Genomic DNA, 27,500 nt, shown 5'->3' with positions numbered 1-27,500 from the left:
TCAGATTTGTTCACATCAGGAAATTTAGGCATAAATTTCCTATTTTTCCGGACTGTTCCACATGCTCCTGTTTCGTTGTCGCCCAAATACTTGAGCAGTTTTGGGCTGCAATACCAATTATCGAAATACAGGATGTGATGTTTTCCGAGATGCGAGGCCATAAATGTTTTTACCACAGAACCAGATACCCCTAGATCCTCATCTACCAATATCTCTGTATCTTTTCCAGTATAGATTATAAAATCGACAATATAATCCGTTTTGGCATCACAAAGTTCAAATATTTTCACTCCAAATCGACTTCTTTTATCTGGAATGTACTGCTTGAAACTTAGCCTTCCTTCCATAACATTAAACTTTCATCTATGCATAAATCCTGGAAAGGTTGAAATTTTTCCCGAATTTTCTACGCACACTGTCGAGCACGGGTTTAATTTTTTTAGTTTATTATCTGGGCTTGTTTCCTGTGAATTATCAACGAAATGTAGAACCCGTAGAATCTTGAAGAAATCTGTCCCTTGCCATCAGCCTTCTCACTCCTTTTGTCTCGAATGTCTCAAGCGTAGTCCAGTAATCTACGATGCGATGTTTACTTATATGCGACATGATCATAATCACACAAAGGAACCGTATCATTTCCTCCACAGTAACCTGAGCAAATTTTCGCAAATACTTTGGCACTGCATCTCCTAGCGTATCAACAAGGAATCTCTGATAACGGTTTGTCTCTTCAGCAATCAGCCCCATAAATTCGTTGTCGAAAAATTCAAAAAAATAGTCTACTTCCTTTGAATTTTCATTCACATTACATTTCGACGTAATGCCACTGCCACTGCTGTCAAATATGAAATCTCTGGGCTGGAAATTGCTGGCAGCCCACTCCCACTCATCACCTGGGTCACTTCGCTGTCTCCGCCTTCTTTTGACACCTTGGCTTTCATTTGTAGGTGGCAGATTTTCGTCATTTTCACTGTCGGTTGATATTTCATCACTGTCTCTTGTACCAGGACCATAATTATCCATTTCATTTCCTTCTAAATCCGATTCATTTTCATATCCAGAAAATGAGTCGAGAAGGTCTATAAAATAGTTATCCTCGTCGAGAGCTCTTCTCTCGATCTGCCGGCGGTCAACTCGAGGATGTCGTACCCTTGACCCCTCCTCCTGTGACATCTTGATGAAGACTAATGAATTTTAGGGAAACACGTGAATTTATATGAATTCACCGTATGGCAACTGACAGACTGTTACCATATCAAGAAAAAGAGGCCAGTATTTCAATCATCAGTCCTTCACATAAAAGGAAATTACCGGTGCTCGTATACGACACAACAGTGTTCCGGGCCAGTTTATTAAATGCGTCGTATACGTTACAACCGAAATCAAAGGGTTAAGAACAATACAACAATGAAAAATGTACTTATCAAGAACTCCCCAGACAATACTAAAGGGTGTGTATATAAAATTCCGTGTAAGTCTTGTGACAACTTTTATATTGGCCAAACCGGGAAAGCACTGGAAAAAAGAATTGAACAACATAAGAAATGTGTGAGATATGCGCAAGGGAACAGTGGTATATTTGTACATGTTAGTGAGAACAATCATGCTATCAACTGGGAAGGGGCAAAAGGGATTGTATATTCTAATAATGCACTGGAAAGGAACATCATTGAATCTAGCTTTATAAAAAGAAAGTTACAACCATAATATGAATATCAGTCAAGGGATGTATAAACTTGATCCTTTAATATCAAAAGAATGTAAATTGTTTAAACTTTAAGGTAGGCAGTAGAGATGTATGAAAATAGGATTATCATATTTGTAAACACAGTACGAGGGTAGTAATGTTAATGAGTTTCAAACTCCCGCCTCCATGACACCTGTCAGGTGTGGATCTGAGGTGGGGTATGGTCTGTTTATCAGCAATGTCCCCTGAGAGTCTATTGTGATTTTTAGCCAAATGAGTTTTTAAAGGCCACTCCTACCTCGACACTGGCCTGAGTGGGGATATGGAGTCTCTAACGGTTGTGTATGTTCGTCAGTTACTGTTCTTGTAGTATATATATTTGTGACTTCTCACACTCTGTATCAGTCCTTCGTCAATGGCTTGAAATAAAGTCAAAACCGGTCAGGACCTACACCCAACAGCTTATTTTTCACCTGTGGTAATGTGTGATAAATGAATCACGTACAAAAGTGATAATAATCATATATATATATATATATATATATATATATATATATATATATATATATATATCAATATATATATATATATATATATATATAATATATATATATATATATTAATGATAAAAATGTTTACTAAAATTGATTTTAGAGTAAAATATTGTAAATCTCTCTCTCTCTCTTTCTCGCAATTTAACAATATCGTTGCAACCTTCTGGTTTATTTTCCTTCTGATATACTGTAATTATGTTTTAGCACCAAAATTACAATTTATCAAGCGAAGCAATCTTAAAATAAATACATATTTCCGCCTCTTTAGTTAACACGAATTACAATCAAGTTTCTTCTTGGTGTTTTCCTAAATTTTTTCTTTCATGTCTATATACCCAACTTTTAAGCTACCTCCTCTAAGGCCACCCGACTTTTTCAAGTACCCCCTCTATAACTGTTACTTATGTCAGAATTACCTCACTATTTTTAACTGTATATAAGCATAAAAAATACAAAATCATCCCAACATTAAGTCTAACTCTTTCAAGGCTTTCCTGAGGATTCATTGTTCAACTTTCTATGGTGAATTATAAAAGAATTTAGCTTCAAGACCGAATAACCCAAGCAAATGTAAATTGTTTATTAAAAACATAAAAATAACAAGCTAACAAAGGAAGTATAAAACATCCAAACAAACGAAAGTTTGATATGGGAACCATGCACAAAACACTCTCAAACAATGTCAAAATGGCCTGAGAACTTTTCGGAGACTTCTGAAGCTTAATTGGTGACTCCGAATAAAATATGAATTTTTTTTCAATTTATTTCTTAATGTGAACCCCGCATAAGAAAACAAATAGCCGAATATTAGAAACAATTATTCTTAGATATCTTAACTAACAGAGATGGAGACTTTGTACAACTCGACGGGAAAGAATAACGCTTTGTTTGCTGAAAAAGGATATATAATTGTTGTGAAATTCACATCCTGTGAAAAATGACATGTGACATTTCCATTAAACATCCCATCACACGTTTCCAATAAAATAATTGGAATGACATAAGGGAATACCTATTCATGATGTTGCGTTCTTTTATAATTATACACAACAAAATCCATTATTTTCTCTAAAAAAAGTACTGGCTCCAAGAATAAGTTAGACATTGAAAAATAATGTGGTCTTTAATAAAGAGAATCTTCTTTTAAGCAATACAAGATTAAAAGGAAATATTAGCTGATGCACATACAATTAATAAACTTATTCTTAAAAAAATGTTCAGCATAATCCTTATTTCTGAAAGAACACAAGCCAAATCTCCACTCATCAGAGTACAAGTTAGTAAATTGTTTCCTTCTGCCAATCTCGGCAGAAATTCTGGGTATGAAGACGAAATGATTCGTATTACTTCGATTGCATAATTTTCCATCTGAGAAGGAAACGTAATTAAAGCATTAGCGCTCGCATCCCAACTCATTCATTTCCAATAATATCCTCTCCAGGTCATTTTCTACTACACTGGTCTCCCAAGAAAAAGCGGAGGTTCCGAATATCAGGCGACGAATTCGTACCTTCCTATATTATTCGTTCTGTTGTAATTCCTATCCTTGTATCACATTTTCGTGGATTAATTTTAAATTTTTGAAGATCGCTTTACCGCCTAAAGTTCCATTTAATTTTACTCTGACCTTGAAAATTTGGATAAGCTACGTTTTCCGGATATCTAATGAAACAAAGTTAGTTAGAAATTACTTACAATACTGATATAAGCTATATATCAATATCAAATTTACATTAAGTATCTTTTATGACTGCACTTAGTTTTTATAAAAAATTAATAAGATGTGGCAGAATAACCATGTAAGATTACATCAGCTTGCATAATTACACTCTTTACGAACTCATTATATCATTCATAAGTTGGTTCTCTGTACGTAATTATACAACAGCTTAAGAAGAGCACCATATCATACTATCAAGCTTTCATGTGGCTGCCCAGAAAGATTTATTCCTAAATGAGAGGTGGAACTAGAGTAAGGTAAAGTAAAGGAAGCTCGCCAGCTGCGTGGGAGAACCAGAGGCAACAGCTGCAAGGTAAATGGAAGAAAAATTCACATGGGGACATAAACTAATGTGCCCTCTTTAACGCAATGTCTACAGAAATAACTCTGGACCTAGCTTAACCTGCTGCGCTGCGCCTGCGCATGTCCACTGACCGTGGCACTCTTTAAACTGAGAATAAAATATGCAGAGCAATTAAACAAGGAGAACAAAGAAATGTGTTGCTCAAATATGCATGCTTAAACAAACACACAGACATATAGATATATATAAAATTGTGTATATATATATATATATATATATATATATATATATATATATATATATATATATATATATATATATATATATATATATATATATATATATATATATATAGTATACATATATATATATATATATATATATATATATATATATATATATATATATAAATATACCTTATAAAAATTTATTATATAATGATGAAAATTATATTTTCCTAAGGCTATTCATGGACGGAGAAGCATTAAACTAGAGAAATATCATCTATTAAGAAAGTCAGTTAATGATTCTAGGAAGATACCTTGCCATTTCTGTCCCATGCATAAAATCAGAAAAATTTATCAAGGTTTTTTAAATTAGTTTAGACCGTAATATTTCATCAATATGGTTAAAAATTAACATCATATATGGGATTACTGCTTTAACAAAAACGCAAAGCACAATCACAAACGCCGCCATGTAGTTTTCTCCGGAAGTGTATTAGTTGCATTAGCAGTGTCAGTACTGATTTGTTAAACTATTTCTAAAAGCTTTATTGCCACTCTTAGTTTATACAGAATCCGTTTTAAGTATTTTATAGAAATAAGTAACCGAATGTACTCTGCAGAAATTCTCTCTCTCTCTCTCTCCACAAAATACACTTTCATAAAACTGCATCACTCTCCAAATTGTAGGAGACCGGCTTTCACCTTTTAATCTATCTTCTAAAAACAATAAATGTAAGAAAAAAATGAGGAGAAAATGCTCTAGGTCCAGTATTTCCATAACAACTGCCTCTTTTCAATGGACTATCTTCATGCGCTTGCATTAATTCTATTTTAAGAAAAAACCTTGAAAAACCTGTTTACAAAGTGAATCAATACAAGAAGGAATTCTCAAGGAAAGCGAAAATTGCTCCATTTCAAAAGATAAATAGCAGCTGTCAAAATTCGAAGTCCAGTACAGAGGAGTATTTTGCCGTCACTAAGTAAATATCTTAGTAATTATTTCTATTCTTTCTTTTATTATTTGCATTCTCCCCAGGACCATTTTTAAAGAAAATCATAAGGCAAAATTTGTACTGGATTTATACGCAAAACGATTTACGTTAGGATGTTTTTACTAACCGTGCTGTGCATTGATATTTAGTCAATATCATGAAATTCAGGTAATTCACCTATCATATATTATTATTAAGGGTACTGAACGCCATATTCTGAAAACATTCAAAGCAAAATATTTCACGTTAATGGTAAACTATCGATTAACGCAAGAATCAAGTCGAAGATTAATGAAGATATTGATACTTGAAGGATAAAGAAGGTGTTTCATGAAGACACGGTTGTTTACACAAGTATGATTGTGTTTGTAGTAATTTCCCTGAAATCCATCATATAAAATTCTCAACAAAAGCATTTATCCATCTTCACCCTAGTTCCGTAATACCTATTTTGTTAAAGCTGAAGCTCCATTTTGTAAGAAGTTTATATTTTCCTGATTCTAAACGACTTTTTTTAATAGATTAGATGCACATGGCATCTCCTAGGCAACGTTCCCTCTGAAATACTGGCGAGATGTGTTGCACAGCGCAAGCATAAATGCATCACACAAGCACGCACACGCGCACACACACATACATATACACATCATACCTGAGCAGAGCAAACACTTATGTCCATGTTACATTATTTTTGTTTGATATCCTTAAATTAAAATGGATTTCAAAGTAAGATTGACTATTAACCTTGAGAAATTTTTCTATATAATTTCGTTACTCACGTATAATAAAAAATTTACATATAAAAATAAATGAAAAACCTGCAATAACATTAATCATTATAATAATAACAGTAGTAATACTACGTTATCATTATGATGATAGTTGTTGATTTTCATAAAAAAAAAAAAAACTTAAAATTCACCTGTCCTGAGGATCACACTCTCGAAAAGCAACCTGTCACAAAATGGATTTCCTTTCCTACAGAGAAGAGAGATAACCAAATTTTGTAGTAGACCAATAAAAATCACGTCTGTTATTAAAACATCCGGCAGATGTGACTTTGAGAAGTTTATTCTCTGCGTATGAAAAAAAAATTGTCTATGTCCGACAGATGAATTCTGAGATGCTTATTCTCTGCTTGAGAAAAAAAAAAGTCTTCATCTGACAGATGACCTCTGAGATGCTTATTCTCTGCTTATGAAAAAAATATTTTCTGTACCTGACAGATGAACTCTGAGATGCTTAGTCTCTGCTTATGACAAAAAAACTGTCTATCTGCGACAGATGAACTCTGAGGTGCTTATTCTCTGCTTATGACAAAAAAAAAAAAAAAAAAAAAAATAAAAAAAATAAAACTTGTCTCAGCTTTGAATTACCGAGACTTTTTCCACTGAAATGCAGACTCAGCTCCTCCATTTGCGAGGCAAAATATTAATTTCTCTGCCTATAGCCATCAATTAAATCCTATCTCCGAGCGATATTGCATTTTTGTAACTTATGACACTTACCGATATTGGAGGCGGAACATTATGGGACTGAAAATAAAACATGTTATTCTAAGACTTATAAAAACGGACAAATAGACAAATCAGTAGACATTTGAATATTACTACACGCACGCATATACATACGTACATTTATATATATGTATGAATGTATGTTTATGTATGTACTGTGAATGTAACTATGTATTTTATGTATATATATATATATATATATATATATATATATATATATATATATATATATATATATATATACATACATACATACATACATATAAAACAAAGGGAATTCCAAGTATCTCAAAAGTTACACTGATTTCTTATCATCGCTACATCTACCAATAATTCATTTTTTCTTCATCACTTCTAAGTTTTTATTCAGATTTTTCCCTCACCCTCTACTGCATAGGCAGTGCATCTGTAACTGTTTTGTAACCGGAAAGAACTACATGCAAGCTTTGCGCAGAAATTGTTTCGACATAAAATAAAAATGATGTTTGCCGTTGTTCAATTCCGTCGCGTTTGTTGTTCTATCACTCTGTGAAAGGTTCGGCGTTCTGTAAACATTATAAATCTCACCTGAGTTATTTCATGGATGCAGTTGTTGTTTCGCCATGTTACGACTCATGGTATGGAATATATGTTGAAATCTTTATTTTCTCTCCACTGAAAACCGTTGTTCATAACAAGCGGGAATATGTTGATTTATTTTGTTTTCTTTGCTTTAGTTTTTTCCTATTTCAAATATACGCAATCCTTTCCCCCTTCTTCTCAATACGTCTTAATTCTCTACACTTTTCAACGTCCCATCATCATCCATTCGCTCTAATCCATCTTATTATATACGTTAAGCTTTTTACCAATTCTTCTAAGTAATCTCGTCATTTCTCACACAGTCAATTCTTCTTACGCAGCATGTACATAGTTCGTCACGCACCCTTTGAAATATTTCCACGGATATTCTCTTTGAAGTTTTGCCTTCTGTTCATTACAGCCTCAACAATGTACGTTCCTCAGTAGTACTGTCTGAATTCCATGATATAATTTCCCGGTGAATATTTTCTAATAAAAAAACAGATCATGGGAGTATAATCATCGACCACCCTTCCAATTAGTCGTGATATCGTCTTTCCAGCTGTTTCGTTGAGAGAGATTTTCACTGCGGATAGCGAGTTTGTAACCTCTCTTCATTTTCTATTCATACTTAAATAGATTTTTCTCAATAAGAAATTTGTTTATAGGCCCTTAAATCAATAATAATGCTGACTATTTGTGTGGGTTAAAGGTTTTACAACACTTAAGTTAATGGTAATCTGAAGAAATGTTTAATAATAAAAAAAGTAATCGGAATGACGTGTTTTTGTGCATTTTCTTAACCTCCAAGAAAAATGGGTGCCAGGTGATGAAGAAAAAGGATACCACAACTTTGTCTTCATTTTGTCCCCATTTCTTTTCAGGACATGCTAACTTTGGAATGCATACTTATCAGTAATAATTCAATTCACTTAACTGAAAGTATATAGTGTGAAAACACCAAATTAGGCTGTCGTGAAATATCTATTATTATTCTTATTTGCAAGTTCTCCATATGCCATGAATTAAAAGGGTTAGAAGGCTATTTTACTGAAAACAGAGAAGATATTTTAAGACATACAGAGAACTCCGCATTAAAAATCTTCTGGGAGCGCTGACACCAGAGACAAGTTGATATCGCTACTAATTATGAATAAGAAAGAATCCCTCAGAAGATGAAGGAAATTAAAAAAATATTTCCAGTATAAATTCAAGCCCCAATAAACAATTCATACTAACAAGTTCACCCCAGATTACAGGCATAGCTGCCAATCTTCATAGTTGCTTGCAACACATGCTAACACACACACGCACACACAAATATATATGTGTGTGTGTGTATTAATGAAGTGTAAATTTGCTAACTGGACAAAATTATTTTTATTTACCTTTATTATCTGGGCCAGAGGTCAAACAGGATACCCACTTATTGAATTCCCGAAAACTATTGTCTCGATTCTATAGATGTAGTGAAAATCCCTCTGTGGTGCCGCGCATACGCCCTCAACTTTGCAAACTTAACTTCCACAAATAAAAAGCAAATACTCGAAAAAGTGAAAAGTAACGTTGTCAACAACAAAACAATTACACTGAGAAACATCCGCAAATGCATACAGAGTATAACATGAGCATCAAAATAACTGAAACGAGGGGATTGGGTGCATCAAATTCCTACTGCAAAAAGTTGTGATATACTGCCCCGCTGTCAAACCCAGCGCTCCCATGCTACTTTTTTTTAAATGATAAAAATGGTGATACTATCCCTAAATGGGAAGTGGGAATGAATTTCATTTCTAACATTCTCTAACTGAAAGCGAAAGCAAATATACGTTCTTATCTCAGGTTGGCCTGTTCTTTACTTGAGCAAATATTTCCTATTTTTGGCATAGGTAAACACGGGACAAAACGTTCCGAGATAAAATGGAGGGAAAGAGACGTATACCGTGCGCTATATTTAACTGTAATTTTTTCCATTTAATGATTTTGTGCAGTTAACGTGCTAATATTATAGAAACCAAGTCATTAGATATTTCCTTACAATACAGAGGTTCTGAGCATATCAAATCTAACTTCAGGAACTGCCTAATAAATTAGATATCTTTCTTCCATAGGAATAGTGTAATTGCATAAAATCTTAATGCAAATATATATATATATATATATATATATATATATATATATATATATATATATATATATATATATATATATATATATATACATACATACATATACAATGTTACGGCCAAAGCCCGAAATCAGCCAAATTGAGAAGTGGCCGACCAATTCGGAAGTGGCCGAGGTGGTGTGGACAAGGTCCGATTACTTAGAATTAGCAGTGTATAGCAGTATGTATGTATGTATGTATATATATATATGTATAATATATATATATGTATATATATATATATATATATATATATGTATATATATATATATATATATATATATATATATATATATATATATATATGTGTGTGTGTGTGTGTGTGTGTGTGTGTGTTACAGTAAGACTGAGAAACCAGAGATTTCACGAAATCCCTGAAATTTTCAGGGAATTCGTGAAATCACCAATTCACTCAGGGACATTTGATCCCAGAGGGGCTAGTACTAAACACAGCGAAACAGTGATCCATCTACACCGTTTCGCCGTGTTTAGCGTACGTCTCTCGGGGATCAAATTTGTTCCGCCGCAATTAGTACTAGCCTCTCGGGGGGCAAATTTTGGCCGATTTTGTGTTTTGGCCATAACGCATGTTTTTATATATATATGTGTGTGTGTGTGTGTGTACATACATATATATATATATATATATATATATATATATATATATATATATATATATATATATATATATATATATATATATATATATAATATATCTCAACACGGCCATGAATTTTGAACGATAGGACTGATAAGATTTCAATTAACATAATTTGCAATAATCTTTAAATCAAGCAACATTATCGATCATTTTATTACCAATCTGTAATAAAATGATCGCCCGTACTGATTGCAAAGTTCCCATTATGAATCGTTTTAATATTCCTATTACTTGCTTTTGCTCTCATTACCAATTTAATTACCTTTTTTGTAAAATCATCACGTATTGACATTATTTTTCCCTTGATTATTATCACATACACGGTTATAAAAGTTCCTGGGAATAACCCTGATTCTTTTTATTTAGTTTCCTATCGGACAACAAACAAGGAAATCCAGATATTCCGAGGCAAATCCCTTTGGTTATGAAGTGCAGGATAAAATCGAACTCCCTTGACTATATTTGTTTACAGTTACTTTTTTCCCCGGGGAGGATTTGCTTGTTTTAGCTATGGGATGGAATTGTTTAGTTTTGGTTTTTATTGTCAGCCGTTTCTTTTTTTAGCAACTGTGCACAGAGAGGAAACTGACTGTCTATTTTCTTTAAAATTATTATTTCTAATTTTACCTCAAGTTTTTCTTCACTTATTAATAGCCTATTAAACCGCAGCATGATAATGATGATCATAACTATAACAGGTATTTATTTATGGTGAATGAAATATAAGAATGTTAAATGAATTTGTTTACCCACTTTCTGAGACGACAGATAAATCATGATTATCACCATCGCCTCAAATGCTGTGAAACGCATATTAACTCTATCAAATGCCGCCACTCATGTCTTTCATGCGCATACACTTCCACAAAACTCCAGGCATCGCTAATTCCCTGTCTGATAATTCTCATCCAAGTAGGTCTGGGTCCTCCAATTCTTGTGCCGCCCCCAAGAGCCCAGCTGACATCCAAGCCATCTTAATCTCCCTTTGACCATTATCTAACCTACTTTTTCAGCTTTCGCAAGTTCCATTGCGATATCATTTCTCATTTTGTCCTGCCACCAGATTCTATATTATTTTTTAGTATTTATAAAAAAAAACTTACAAATAGATTATCTCCTATATCGCCATTCATACCCGACTGGCAATACCGACAATACTCAATTTCAGTCGATTTGATTTCTAAATGCTATTCAGTCTGCCTTTCTTTTTAGCTTCCCTTGTTAGTATTTCAATAAATTCGAAAACAAGATAACTATTAAGCAAGCTTGGCAAATCCTGTGACCATTCGCTGATTAAAAAAGAAGTCTCTTGTTTCGGTGTTCTAATGGCATTATCATATCGGTTCACTCATATATTTTTCTATATTACAAAAAACAAACTTTAGCATTAAACCACAGTCCTTTAAGGAATTAACAGTAGCTATGTATATCTGGTGATATTTTACCATGTTTTAAGTTCAAAGTTTTCTTTCTTGAAACTCTCTTCGCTTCTCTTGACCTCACTGTGACCCACTTCCGTAAAAATCAGACCACCAATAACGGCTGTAACCCACAGTATCATTTGCACGTGTGTGTGTGTGTGTGTGTGTGTGTGTGTGTGTGTGTGTGTGTGTGTGTGTGTGTCCATTTGAGGCAACAAAAAATTTTGTTATCCATATATATATAAATTTAAGGAATAAAGCGGAACAGGTTACCCCAGAACCTAAAAGTACATGAACAAGGACTTGAAAATAACCATAATCAAATCCTTGCAAGAGACCATACATCTTCATCGGTAAGTGGCTATGTCTCGTTTTGACGTTACAATAGAATCAAAAGTGACCATCAGCTGTATCTAATGATGGTCGTTTTTTGACCACCGCGTCACCCCTGTTATTGATCTCTTTTATAATTGATGTCACCCTCACTGACTCTTCGTCGAGGTTTCGAAGGGTGGCATCTTATTGTCTCGTTTCTCAAATAATGCTGTCATACTACTTTGTCTATATAGCGCCTTATTTTTAACCGGTTTATTTGTCGTCTAAAATTAAACAAGTAAAAAACGCGCCGAAGTTTCTTCTGCGCAATCGAGTTTTCTGTACAACGTATAATGCTGTATAAAACTATCAGCTACGACCGGCAGCGCTTCGTTGCTCCCCAGATACGGTAGAGTGAGGGTGCGTCGCAAGCCTCCTGAAAGCGCGGCCGGACGCACGATACATGGCTAACTTTAACCTTAAAGAAAAATAAAATAAAAACTACTGGGGCTAGAGGGTTGCAATTTGGTATGTTTGATGACTGGAGGGTGGACGATCAACGTACCAATTTGCAGCCCTCTAGCCTCAGCAGCTTTTAAGATCTGAGGGCGGACACAAAACGTGTGGACGAACAGACAAAGTCGGTACAACAGTTTTCTTTTACAGAAAACTAAATATGTCAAGAGGTTCTTTCAAATGGCTGTAATTAACACGAATAATTAATGTCTACTGACTGCATTAATAAAAGAAAGTGGCTGCATATTCATAAGATATATTTATTCTACGGCTAATCTAATTACGTCACTGTCCTCTTCCTCTAGCTAACAAGACACACAAGCATCATTCAGCCTGCTACAAGGCCCACTTCATTAGAGGAGACATCTTCTAATACGGTTAAAAAAAAGGAGGGGGTGCTTAAGTCAATGTAACGTAGTGAGGCTCTATATTCTCAAGTCTTTACATGTATTTAAAATAAATCTATTTAAAATAAGTAGTCAATTTAAACAGAAATTTGTTTTTAAGACTTTTATCCATAATATTTGACAAAATAATAGATGAAGATACATAACTGTTTCACAAAAATTCAAAATGGTTACACTATTAACACTGGTAAAAAACTCCTTTGCTAACAGTCCCTTCTGGTCATATGAATATATATTTAAATTAACTGTTTTATCTTTGATGTTATACGACCTACCCTGAATTAAGACGTAAGATAAACCGAGTCCATGTTTATTACCATATTATCTTAAAGGAAACTTCTGTCTATTCTGTGTTTACCAGTATGACAAATAGTGGACGATGTCAAATAGTGGACGAAACATGTGCATCAGCATTGTATATATATATATATATATATATATATATATATATATATATATATATATATATATATATATATATATATATATATATATATAAGACATTTGACACGTCAAGTTTGAACTTTTATACTCAAATATACTAATTCCTTACTAATAATTAATAATAATTGCTATGAGCAACTGTCCCGGCTTGGATTAGAACCCAGGCGTTTGGTTTAGATACAGTAATACTTCCAGGGCTTATGTTCTTCCTTTCACTTTATTCACACCACTTTAAAAATCAGATGCTTCGGAACCGGATCAAAGGAAGCCTCGTTTTTAATACACATGTGGGCCTAATAAGGATTAAGAGAATATCAGGCGTGTGCTAACCACATTATGGGTATGGGGAATTCTGCCTCTAGAAGGCTGGGTATTTTATTCTGTACCCCTCTCTAATTCATCTTGCTGATAATGACCACTCAATTACATATAACTTGAAATCATTACCAGGATAATGGCGTAAACACCATTATCATTATTCAGTAGATAACCCTATTCATATGAAACAGCCTACAGAACCATTACTTGAAACTCAAGCTTCAAAAGAGATAATGTTCATTCAAAAGGAATTACAAAAGATAAAAGGCAATACCAGAAACAAGAGAACAATTATTGGAGAAAAATATAATTTGATAATTGAAACTCAAGCTTCAAAAAATATAATGTTCATTCAAAAGGAACTATAGAAGATAACAGGCAATACCAGAAAGAAGAGACCTGTTATTGGAGAAAAATATAAATTAATAAATTAACAAATTAGTAGGTAAAAATACAAATGAACGATTAAAGATAAATTGTTTCATGGTAGTAATGCATTGCACCGCATCCTCAGGGAGACTGTTCCACAGACCAACGTTGAGAAGAATAAAAGACCTCTGGAACTGAGAAATTCGGCAGCGTAGCCCATTTACTTCTTGTCTTAATATCACCTTTGGACAAGACTGGTTGCTTCTTAATTGCGTTGCGCGTTGTTTTCACTCTCTAAAGCATCGGAATACACATCACGTCTACGTGAATACAGTAAACTCTAATGTTAAACGAGGGAACAGCGAAGATCATTCGCTTCAGAAAAAGGAGTTCCTCTCTCTCTCTCTCTCCGACATCGTTAATGTTACCTGAATTAAGTGTTAGTAAGTTATCATCGCTGAAAGAATTAAATCAATTGCTTTTCCTTTTTTCATGCGATCGAGGTTCATTTTAGAAGCTGTTGCCGTCAGGTTCTTTCACCCATAAGAAAGTAAAAACCTGAACCTTCTATGGATATGATTGTACTCTAATAAATTTATTTCTTGGACTTTGTCACACGGATATTTAAGGGACGGGACCAAGAACATATAACTGTCGTCTGAGTTGAGAGCATGGCCAATGATGTTCAGACTGTTAAATAAGTTTGTTTCGTTTCCGTACGAACGCTTTTTCTTTATTCCTGTAAAAATAACGGCACGCACTTTTACGATTCTGTGAATAACACCCGAGGAAAAGGGATATCAAGTTCCTTCCCGTCAGGAATATAAAAGGGAAAGAAGAGGGCATTTACCATCAGTATTGGGAAAGTGGTTTAAATAACAAGAATTTCCTCTTCTTTATTCATTTTCATTGTCTGTGTTCTGAACCCCAGCCATTTTTTTTTTCAGTTTCGTGAGCTTTCTTATCTTATATTAACTGCTATTAGTGAAGAATAAAAGTTAATATAAAAGAGAAATGTATTATGTTATAACATGTGCACGCAGTATATTGGCATTCTTATTACATAACATAAAGATTCTAAAACAACGATGCACATCCTTCATTGATTCCGATAAAAAAGGTATCTTTTTAACGGAGGAAGGGTTTCGTCATTTCTCCCCTTCCTTCCATAAAAATAGAAAGGAAGAAATTGAAATAATGGGTTAGAAGATATTCAAGTGTTGTATAACTTTTCCGAGTAAAACATGTTATGCACAAAAAGTCAGTGTCTGTATATGTTTTAAGGGAAGAAACCGTGATTCTCTACATACATACATACACACATATATGTGTAATGTATGTAAGTATGTAAGCATATTTACGCTGGGTATTACCCTTGGCAGAGAGAATTCGATATAAAATGAGATTAGTTTGTCAGTCTTCGTGAGTTAAAAAGTCTCGTTCGTACAAGTGACAAAACTTCACAGACACACAGAACTGCACGCACACACATACACACACAAACGTCTAGTTTATTACCCCAGAACAGATAAATCATAAACAATAATTCACAGAGATTATTCATAAATTCAGCGGACCATTCGTATTGGCATGTAAACTCGCATATCCAGCATTCAAAATATATCATATGCATCGTACATATGCTTTTAAATTGTTAGTTCATCCATTTGATATATATAATTGGGAGGAGAGTGTTGGGGGTGGGTGGTGGGCGATGGGGAAAGAGAGTTCGTTGACTCTTTCTCCCCCACCCCCACCATACTTTGAAACTTTATTTCTGCTTACGTTTAATATCCTTTCTAATCCCACAACCTTCACGAAGAACGGGTGTCGCTTCATTATGCTTTATGATCGGATTTTTCCACTTCCGATTCCCTCTTCTCGTTTCTTTCGGGTTTGGGCAATAGAGGGACGCCGAGTTGTAGTATTCAGGAATTTGTATTAAATCAATGCGACTGAAATCCTATTTCCATTACAAATAAATTAAATACTTTTGACTGACAAAAGAGCTGAGGAAGTAATGACCTCACAATTATATCAAAATAAATCAGTCAGCACGTCTCATCGTTAGTGGTTTCAAGATGGAAAATGTAAGAAAGGGAAGTACTTAAGTATTTATACAAAACAAAGGAGAGGGGTGCATATAGTGATTAGCAAGAAATCAAAGACAGAGATTAACTTGGGCCAGCCTGGAACGCCGAAGGTTAGAATTAGCGTTAACCAATCCGATACACAATTAGGTCTCGGTGTTAGTTAAGAGTTTCAAGATTGGTTAAGCTCTAAAAATTCTTCATTACTGAAGGTTTAATAATGTGGGTTTCTCAGACCCCAAAACTACCATCAAGAGCGACATTTACGAGGCACCCATTAACATATGTATAAAAAATGGTGAACATTAGGTTATTACTTAGTGAATCAACGGGAACATTAGGGCTGATAGAGGAAAACTCAGTAAGTGCTGAATAGACAGATGTCCAGCCACTATTCAGTAATTAAACTATGACTGCGTCAGTGTACACTCGGAAACCACAATCTCCAACCCACTAGGTCGTGCTCCGAGTTTATGAGTGGGGCCTTTCTGGACAAATTCTACCCTCCTCCTCCCCTCTCCTAACTACATCCCGGCAGTTTCGGCATTTTTTCTTCGTTTTGATATTATAAAGGTTGTAGAATTCAACACAGTGTTGTCTATATAATCATACCAAGACTGCTCTGCATTATAAGCAGCAAAATCTTAAAAAAAAACACCCAAAGCAAAATCCGGAAGAGTTAAAAGGTGTTTGAGTGTGTTTCAACTCAGTGATAGTTGGCGTTGCCCGCCGTCCAGAAAGGCCCCGCTCATAAACTCGGAGCACGACCTAGGTGGGTCGGAGATTGTGGTTTCCGAGTGTACTTGTAACAGGAATGTCAAAAAGTTGATAGAAATATATATATATATATATATATATATATATATATATATATATATATATATATATATATATATATATATATATATACACACACACACACACACACACACATATATATATATATATATATATATATATATATATATATATATATATGTATGTATATATATTATTAAGAAGATTCCCTCCTACGCCACGTTTTTGCACTAAATCTAAAGTAAAAGGACTAAGCAATTAAATAAGACAAATTTAGTATGATTCACTGTAAGAAATTCGCCCCTAAAACCTCTCACCATTGCCTTTTGGGGGGGAACCCCTTTAAATCACTTTCTTGTCCAAAGTGCTGCCGAAAACCCCTTAATTCCAGGTGCGGACCCCTGCCAAGAGCTAATCATCGCCCGAGGCAGGCCAGCTGGCGGGCGGACCACGTGCGTTCCGCCATTTTGAATTTGAAACCATGCTGCCTGCAGTTCCCACATGGGCAGAGCGATCAAAACGCCATCTAGGAAGAGAAAGCCCTAACTTCCGACACTATAAAAGGGTCCTGGATGAGATGCTATGTCTCAGAATTGTTGGCAGCACCAAGGACTCCAGAGCTTCGTCCCTTGCTCTATCCACTGCCTATTTCAGACACGTGGCTGGCAGTAAAAAGTAACTTTTGTCCCCTCCTTGGCCCTCATAAGAAGAGAACTTCAGCTCCTAAAGAAAGGTAAAGTACCAGGATTTAAGGTTTTTCATCAGCCACGTTCTCTGTTATTCTCCAATTGTGTTCCTTTCCTTTCATAGTGCAATATAATTACAGTGAGACCTGTATTGTTTTATATATTGTGCTGTCTAATTTCCAAAACAGTTACGAGAAGAGTAGTGTAATCGTTTGATGTCTGAGTCACGGGAATCGAGTTCAGTTTAGGCATCTTCTATGCAATTCCTCGAATCCTTCATTACAATGCTAGAACCGGTTAACTAACCATAAGTGTTTTTATTACAGATCAGGAGTTTTCACTGTGGACTTGCATATCATCTGTGTGCTTAGCGGCCCTCCTTACTTCATTTCAGCAACGCTGAAGCAGGCAACTCATTTGTATTCCTTCCTGGAAATTCCCATCATTTGCTTCGCCTCATTACTCCAGAATTACGCTATCATTCTTCTGATGTGTTTTCTTTTGTAAATATAATGAATTAAATTAAACCCCAGAGTTTATCTAATCACTTTCCCCTTGAAGTAGCCCTTCAGGTGTATTTTGTTGTTTGTAATTTTAGCTGTCCCCAAGGCCTAAGTCCAGATTTTTGTGGTAATTAAGGTAAGTTGCTCATCCTCCTAGTATACCCCATTTATCTAGCAAGACTCAGCTTTAAAATTACAACAATATATATATATATATATATATATATATATATATATATATATATATATATATATATTTTATATATATATTTATATAAATTCAGCAGCTCTCCAGTCCGTTAGCTAGGAAGTCAAATCTCATGGCGGCTGGAGAAGACCCCCACTAGGGGGGCCAGAAGTAGGCATCCTAGTCCCAGTATCATATGATATTGGGGACAGAAAGCTGTTAGGGCACAGGGACCTGTCATGTTAGTAAATGGGCCACTAGGCTGACCCTTATTTAGTCTTAACTATAAGACCTATTTCCCTTTGACTTTGTGCTAGCTGTTATTTGCTTCTTTCAGATGTACCGCTGTCCTGTGCTCGCCACTAGAATCAAACGGGGTGCCTCTGCTACCGAAGTTGATCTCACTCTGTGCCCACCTCCAGAAGAGCAAGGTCGCTTCTCTGTCCTCCTCCCACTGGCTATGTGTCAGGATTTTGCGGCCTGAATCCATCTTTTGCAAGCGAGTTCTATGCACAGATGCAATAAGGTATGTCTTGAAGTTGCAAGTAACACCAGTGTTCTTTTCCTAGTTCTAAATTTCTGTCAGTTTTCAGTATTTCCAACTTTTCATTCTCCCAAACAAAGTCCCTTCATTTCCCACAGCCCTAGCACTACTTGGCAAACATTATATTGAGTCTGAGATCTTACATGGTACAAAAGAAATCATGTTGCATCACTTATGAGCATGGCTGTACATATGCCTGTCTTACGTGGGTCTTTTAGCTCAAATAGCCGAACCTTAACAGTAAAAAATATGCTTACCCTAAACATACTGTATATGTCTACCTCACAGACTTTTTCCCTTTTACACTCTAAAAGAAGAGATTTATAGCAAAACGAAATCTTAAATACAGTCATCAGTCATCATTTCGGTTTTGTTTTTGAAGTGCAACATCGCGCACAATATTCAGCGGATGGAAATGCATCAAGGAACTTCCCCTCTTTTCTGCTAACGAAAACAGACTGTAAGCATCTGGTGTTTACATTTCAACAGTTTTTGTTTTAGGCTCCTATGAAAGAGAAATTACTCAAACATTCAAAGTAAACTAGCCGTGTTTACCTTCAGATTTTTCTTTGTGTAAAACTACTTTACATTTCATTCCGGAATGGAATGATATCAAAGATTTTTTTATTTTTTATTCTTCTTGTCTGCAGATTTTTGCCTCCCGGAAAGTAATGAAAATAACAGTGAAAACGATGAAAAAAAAGAGCTGTATCTTCACTCACAAATATGCTTTTTACATATTAAACAGACAGCAGTTGGTCGTTATGTTTCAATAACTGAAATAACTGTGTATAAAATGCACCATGAAATTTATGCGTTTAATATTCCTTGGACTGCAAAGTTCTAGGTTACTAGTAAGACTACGCAAATGTTACAAATATTTTGCGTAATTTTTAAGTAATAAAATCAATTCGTGAGAATATCTTGTTCACATACACAAATACACGAGCTATTCATTTTGATAACTACTGAGTTACAATCTGTTCTTTTTATTTTTAATTATCTAGCATTACAGTTGCACTTGCATTTACTCCAAGAGCAGCGCGAAAGCGATAATTAAAAAAAAAAAAAAAAAAAAAACGAAAGACTCTAAAGAAAATATCCGCAAGATTTCAGGATAAGTTCGAAGAAGAGCTGAAGCTGCTCATAGTGAGTGAATACTTTGAAGACTATAAAATATCTAGGAGCGAAATTAAACGACGTAAGAGTAACACGCGTCAGGGTAGGTTTAAAAATGCTTGTGGAAGTAAAAGTGATTGGGAAATTGAAGATACAGTAAGACCAGAAATTGGTTAGCTGCAAGTCAGCTGCTGAGGTACGGTGGTGATACTGGAGGTGAGTGAGCGATCATGGTTTGAAAGGTAAGCTCAGATGGGGGAAAATGGTAGCTGACGGTGCGGAAGGTGACTCATATAATAAAAGTGCTTTGGAGGTCATAACGGACATACGATTTGTAACAAAAAGGGAACAGGGTTCATTACGTTACCCCACACAAGCTGTTGCTACTTCTTTATAAGTTGAGTATCATTTGTACGTCATGACCAAGAGAAAAAAAAATGGTAAAATGTCAACTTTTTAATCAACCTATTCCTTGAAATAGGGAAAGGTTAAAAAAGTTAGGGAGCGGAAGGGGGGGGGGGCCGGGTTACATGATTACTTGGCACAAAAGCTTATACCTACAAAGCATCATCACGATATCGTAAATTAATTTAAAACATTCGAGAATTAGTGTTATTTCCTGAAAAATCCACTTAGAGGAGTGCAATGAACGATAGAAAAGCGTATTAGTAATAGTGGCAATAGTAGTAAAAATACCAAGACGACCAACTTATTTTGCTTCATTTAATGCGAACAATGTTGAAAATATCAAACAAAATATACTTTTCTAAATTCCCTGTTTCGATCGGCCTACCTATCACGCTTTGATTTGGAAAATTTCGTTAAAAGGTCAGCGTTAACACTACTCACTGAGTCTCTCTGTGTCTCTCAGCATCTCGGCCAGAATCAAGGGGTAGGCAACGTGGTTTGCGGTTAGTAAAAGTTTTCAATAACCATTTATATATATATATATATATATATATATATATATATATATATATATATATATATATATATATATATATATATATTTATCTATATCTCTTTCTTTCTTTCTTTCTTACAGCCAACTGGCACCCAGATAAAGCACTGAGCTGACTGTGCGCAAAGCTGGTTCTGAAATCGTTGAATAATATCCATGGTGTTTTAAACTTTTGGAAGCACTAATCTGCGTTAAATTTTGAAAATTATATTCGAAAATTACAAAATGCCTGGCTTACAGCGTTAGTCGAAATAAAATGAAATATAACTGAATTTTTGCTTAATTATTGTGCGTTTCATGTCAAAAAACAGTCACCATTAAAGTAAAATTTGTATAAGCCTTCACAATATTCCTCTTTTCACTTTTCATTTCAATACCGCTCCAACAATTACATATGATTTCATGAAAAAAGCCAGATACTTTCTCCATAAACTTCCTTATCAACATCCAAATAATTAAAAGATGCATTTGTGTCTGTATGTATGTGTGCGTGTGTACGGTTGTCTCTCAGTTTTCAGGAATTTTCATTAATTGCTTACGCAGAAGCACATTTTACTAAGACTATAATCAAACAGAACGTTTTTTATATATATATTTCCAAAAATACTGGTTAAACTTTAGTACGCAGCAATAAAACGGCTTTCTATACATTTGCAGAAATTCAAAAATCTTTGAAACAGTTTCCATTTTCATCTCACAGCAACAGCAATTACCTTCTGACTTTTCAAGAAATATCACTTTCTCTCTATATATAAAATCCTAAGATGATATTCCCTGCTAATCTCCTAGAGTATCATATTGACTACATCCTCACTGATTTAGTTTCATTAATTCTCCTTTCTAGGCCAAGTGTAATTTTGCTTTCCGCGGGTGCTCGTTTATTGCGATTTCGTAATATCTTACGAGATCTCGGAACGAATTGCTCGACTTTTATAGCTGCGCGCAATTCCACCTAGCAAATCCCGGCTAATTCCAAAGCTTTAACAGCCGTAAGTGCCCATAAATAAAATTCTTACGCATGAGGGCCTGCAAAAATAGTTTTCCGCCACATTACCATGATGAATAAAACAGCAGCTTGGGAAAGTGCATGACAGAGAAAAAATTATACTTGCGCAGTTTAATTTATATAGGCTTCTAATTTCAGCGATTCCGGAGAGGAGTTTTCTTTTTGCCGGCCTCATCTAAGAGTACAAATAATAAAGAATATTTTACGGATATACCAATGCTTGTGATAATTTCATGATAACCTTATCTTTAATGGACGGTAAGTTTTTGAGATGCAACTTGAATGTTTTTAATATTTTGGGACTGGTCACAACTGCTAATGATTTAAAGTAAAAGACCTTTAAACTATAAAAAAAACGATAAGTTGACAATGTAGCCACTCTGTATATAAGGATGTCACATCTAGCTGACTGACCAAACACATGTGATGACGGTTGTTTTGGAAACAGAATATCTTGAAATCTTACGAGCGAACGGTAGGTAAATGGCTCCAAGTCCAAAGCAAAGAAATATAACGGATACGTACTGTAATTTTACTCAAACTTCATGTGTGAAAGAATGTTTGTTAAGCTGAAGTATTTTATAGTAACAAGAATATGTTAACGCATGTTCATTTTCACAGGAAAAACAAATGTAAAATTCAGCTATTACTTTACAATAAGGAAAAATGGTACCCAACAACGGTTATCAAAAGAATCTAGGGGAAGCATTGATGGTATCAATGATTCCACGAATTATTTGATTGAATTTGGTCAGGAGAAGGCAAAATTGTTAGATGGATATGCCCAGCATCTGATTTTAGTAACGCCCATAAAAAATGATCTGCGATGTATGCGAAACATAATTTCTTTTCAAAGTAGATTTTTCTTCAATAATAAAACCATTCATCAGTTAAAAAGTCCTGAAATATTCTAAATGATTAAAATATCGGTAAAAAGAGGTGAAATCTCATTTTCTATTCAAACTATTATGAGAATTCCAGAAATTTCTAAATATCTAAAATTTTGATAAAAGAAAATGTGAATTTCTTTTCTAAACTGCAAAAGAATTACAGAAACATCTCACTATCCGAAATATCTAAAACTCTCATAAAAGAAAATTTAAAAAATTAAATTTCCTATGAAAATAGTATAAGAATTATAGAAACGGTATTATGGAACCACTGAAATTGACGAAATAACACTAGGAGAATTATAAGAGGTTAATTATCAGCATGAAAATTGAACTCTAGAAGTCCACTGTTCCAACAGAGAAAAGGAAATGTGAGAAGACGTAATGTTGAAATGTCACACATACAATGAACATCAATAATAAAGAAGGAAAACACCACTTCTTGTTCTCCACTGAAAAACATACTTTAAAAACGTTAGATAATATAGAAAAATTATACATGTACACGTACATACCATCGCTACCAAGTATCTTTATCTAATATTCGGCGATACCTTTTCCACATAATATATGTTTAGCACTCAAAATTAAAATAACAATGGGCGTTATTTGGGAAATATAAGTTTTACAGTATTATCATTCAACTTTGATTTCAATATGATAACTAATCTTTTACACCTTTCCCTTTATCTTGCCAGAGAGCCAGTGTTATAAACGTACTGTATTTCAAGGAACAATGAGCCTTTGTCTTACCAATCTTGGAATTGCATTCATTTCGTATAAAAAAACATGCAAAAAAATGCGACGAAGTTTCTTTGGCGCAATCAAGTTTTCTGTACAGCGTATATTGCTGTATGAAACTTTCAGCCACGGCCCGGTGGTGGCCTGTGTTGTTGGTACCTATGGCGCTGCCAGGCGTACGATTATGGCTAACTTTAACTTAAATAAAATAACAAAAACTACTGCGGCTAGAGAGCTGCAATTTGGTATGTTTGATGATTGAAGTATGGATGATCAACATAACAATTTCCAGCTCTGTAGCCTCAGTACTTTTTAAGGTTTGAGGGCGGACAGAAAAACTGCGGACGGACAGACAAAGTCATCGCAATAGTTTTCTTGCACAGAAAACTAAAAAGGCAGTCAGCGAATGAAAAAGTCACCACTGGGACACAAATACAAGCATAAAAGCAATAATAGTAAATCTGAAAATATAAGAAAGAATTTATGTGAATTATGTATCGAAATGATAATATAAATGCTAAGTTATATATACCCACAAGAATTTTCACGCAGTGTGAACAAGTACACATTTAAACCTTAAATTACTGCCAGTATTAAAGCATGCGTTTATGAGCGCAATAAACGATTATATTTCGGCAATAAATGGACCGCAATTAGCGCAGTGTCACAAATTTGAAGAGTGCGTTAATCCTAAAATGTCTGGCATGGTACAACTATTATGATTGAATTTCAGCCACATTATATTGCTTGATGAATTGCACAAATGACAAGATGCATATTTTGGGAATGTCCTGACGGTGGTAGAAATATTCAGTTTGTTTAAATAATGATTCGAGTATTTACGGTGTTCCCACCCTGATAAGGATTGGAACCTGTGTCACATTCAGTCATACCGAAAGGACCTCTTTTGTTCTCTTCTTTTTTAAACCCTGTAAATGACCGAAAATTATAATTACTTATATATATATATATATATATATATATATATATATATATATATATATATGTATATATATATATATATATATATATATATATATATATATATATATATATAAATATATAATTATATGTACACATACATATATATATATATATATATATATATATATATATATATATATATATATATATATAATTACATTATCTCTCTGGTTATCTAGAATAGAGATCAAACTCCAATACACCGAGGAGGGGGTAGGCCAGGACCCACAGAGGTCAGAGTGCAAGTGAACTTTTGAGGTGCGTCGCTCGCCAAAGGTCACTCAGGTAGATAGATCAAGTCCTTCCATCTGGAATTCGCAGTTCAGTGGTAGCTATGTCCCCTTTCCCTAAAGACTTCTATTGGTAAAACTCCTGCCGGGCACCCCTTTCTGCTGTTATTTCTATATTTTCAGAAGTCGTTGGCGTCCCCCGCCCGAGGCGATGTCTACAGGAGAAAGCAGCCTCTTCACATCCTGTCCAAGCATCCTCAGCCCAGATCTCGTCCCATACAGACGACTCACTATCCCACGCCCAACTGGGCCATCTTTGTCTTGGCACAGCTACCCAGGATCTGGAACTTAGACCACAAGAGGTCTGGAGACAAGCCGCAATCAATTGATGATTGAAGACAAGTCCACTCATCTGTCCACTGCTGCAAAATGCACTTGCACGGGGATTATCCACTGTACATCTGAAATTAACATTCGAGTTACCAGTTCTCTTTTCCTTTTACTGAACTTCTAATTTCCATTTCACAAATTTCGCTCCCCCATTAAATGCTCTTTGAAATCCCGTTACCAGTGTTTTGTGTGTTCTGTGTGATATATAATTTTAGTGACTTAACTGTCCCTTGTTCATAGTGAATTCATTTATTCTTTCCTCCCAGGTGCTATTACTGCTATGGAAAAAATCCATCCACCAAGAAGCTTTACCTGGGATTATTCTATGTCCAGATAGGTGTTATCTCGTTAACATCCCCTCCTTTCACAACCACCTTGCCTAGTGGAAAATCTGCCATCGGGAGGCAGTCTTGTTAACCTTGCCAAATGCATGCTAGATGTTCCTGTAACTTAAGTCCCAAGGCTCCCATCATGTTTCCTGAGCTCTCAGGTTCCATTGTGCTAAATTTTGTGCAATTATTTTTATGATTCTGAAAACCTAGCAGAATTATATTTGCTGTTACCTTTTATCGTGTATTTACTTTATTAAGAATGGTATGAGTGCTTTATTCTCATTTGCCATGCCATAACTGTGTGCAATAAAGTATAATCTTGTAATTAATCAGAGTTTCCAGTGGCAACCTTTTTCCCAGTAATTCATGAGTAATTTGTCCAATTCATGTTTTTATTCATTACGATTGATCATGATAAGTGGTTTTGCAAGGTCTAGGCAAATATCCCTATTACATTTATCCCTTCCTGTGTTAATAAGCATATATATATATATATATATATATATATATATATATATATATATATATATATATATATATATATATACTGTATATATATATATATATATATATATATATATATATATATATATATATATATATATATATATATATATATGTATATATATATATATATATATATATATATATTATATATATATATATATATATATATATATATATATATATATATATATATATATACAAATATTCAACAAAATATTCTAACTGGAAATGGTGTCCACGAGATAGTCATTTCATAACATGGACTTATCCCGGGTGAAAAGATTTTGTAAGAAGTGCTGTGTAATTAGAAACCAAGATCTTTCATATCTAATAACCAGGAGTTTAAATAGGGCTTGATATATTTTATCTTATTCGAAATGACAACTTAGGTATGTTAGGCTTATTAATAATTTGCTTTCGCACGGCAGCGAAATGGTCGACGGAAGACACAATATTGAAAAACATATTAAGCAAGAACTGTAAACGTCAACGGCTGTGAATAATTTACGTTTTCAATACAAGCGCATAAGTCCTTTTCTTTCAACCAACTTAGTTTCCCGCATTTTGAAAAAAAAAAACAATAAATTTATCATTTACTTTCAAATAAGAGTTTTCTGAATACCTTTGCTCATTAGAGTATAAAAGTTATTCCTTTTAAAATTTAGGAATACGCTGAAAATATCACGGAGTGATGCATCAAATATATTTACTGTTATTCACATGTACATATAAACTGGATCGCGAATGTTCATCAAAATTTTAATTCCATTGATTAATCAAAATAATTTATAAAACAAGAATGACATTTCATTATTTTCCTATCTTTGTTTGAAGTGGAAATCTTTTATTTGTTGCTCAGAAAAAGGTTTTATGCTACCCATAAATTTTATAGTAGCAGTAGATATTTTAGATACGAGTATAACATATATTTAGTAAGTCAATTTATTTGATCACAATCAAAGTTATGCATGTGTGTGATAGAAATGAGCACTTTCTGAATGCTTCTTAGTCTGTCATTATCCGGTACTGTCTCCTGATGTTCTAGGGTGAAAAATTATGATTATTGAATTTACTCTTAGAAAATAAAATTTACAAACAGAGGCCCAAATAACATTTTCTTATTAGATGGTATTTTAAATTTTCTCTTGTATGGCTAATTTGACATGAAAATATAATTGAAAAGATGAAAGTGAAGTTACTGATTCCAGTCAAAATTACAAAAACATATCTACTTCAATTCGACGTTACTAGGTCAAAATTGTAAAGGTCTATTTATTTCAAAACTACGTCACTAGTTCCAACACAAAAACTATCATATTCGTAACCGACGTTAGAACTTCCAATACAAAATA

General features: G+C 34.2%; 1 long non-coding RNA gene across 1 annotated transcript in view; it reads right to left on the bottom strand.

Annotated features, from left to right (window-relative positions):
- The window catches only part of LOC136848803 (uncharacterized), a 176,804-nt gene that overhangs the window by 56,073 nt on the left and 93,231 nt on the right, over positions 1 to 27,500 (bottom strand). The window lies entirely within an intron of this gene.

The sequence above is a fragment of the Macrobrachium rosenbergii genome, chromosome 19, assembly GCF_040412425.1.
Source record: "Macrobrachium rosenbergii isolate ZJJX-2024 chromosome 19, ASM4041242v1, whole genome shotgun sequence".
In the NCBI taxonomy this organism is placed as follows: domain Eukaryota; kingdom Metazoa; phylum Arthropoda; class Malacostraca; order Decapoda; family Palaemonidae; genus Macrobrachium; species Macrobrachium rosenbergii.
The sequence above is the reverse complement of the archived record's forward strand: the minus strand, read 5'-3'. Positions and strand labels throughout refer to the sequence as shown.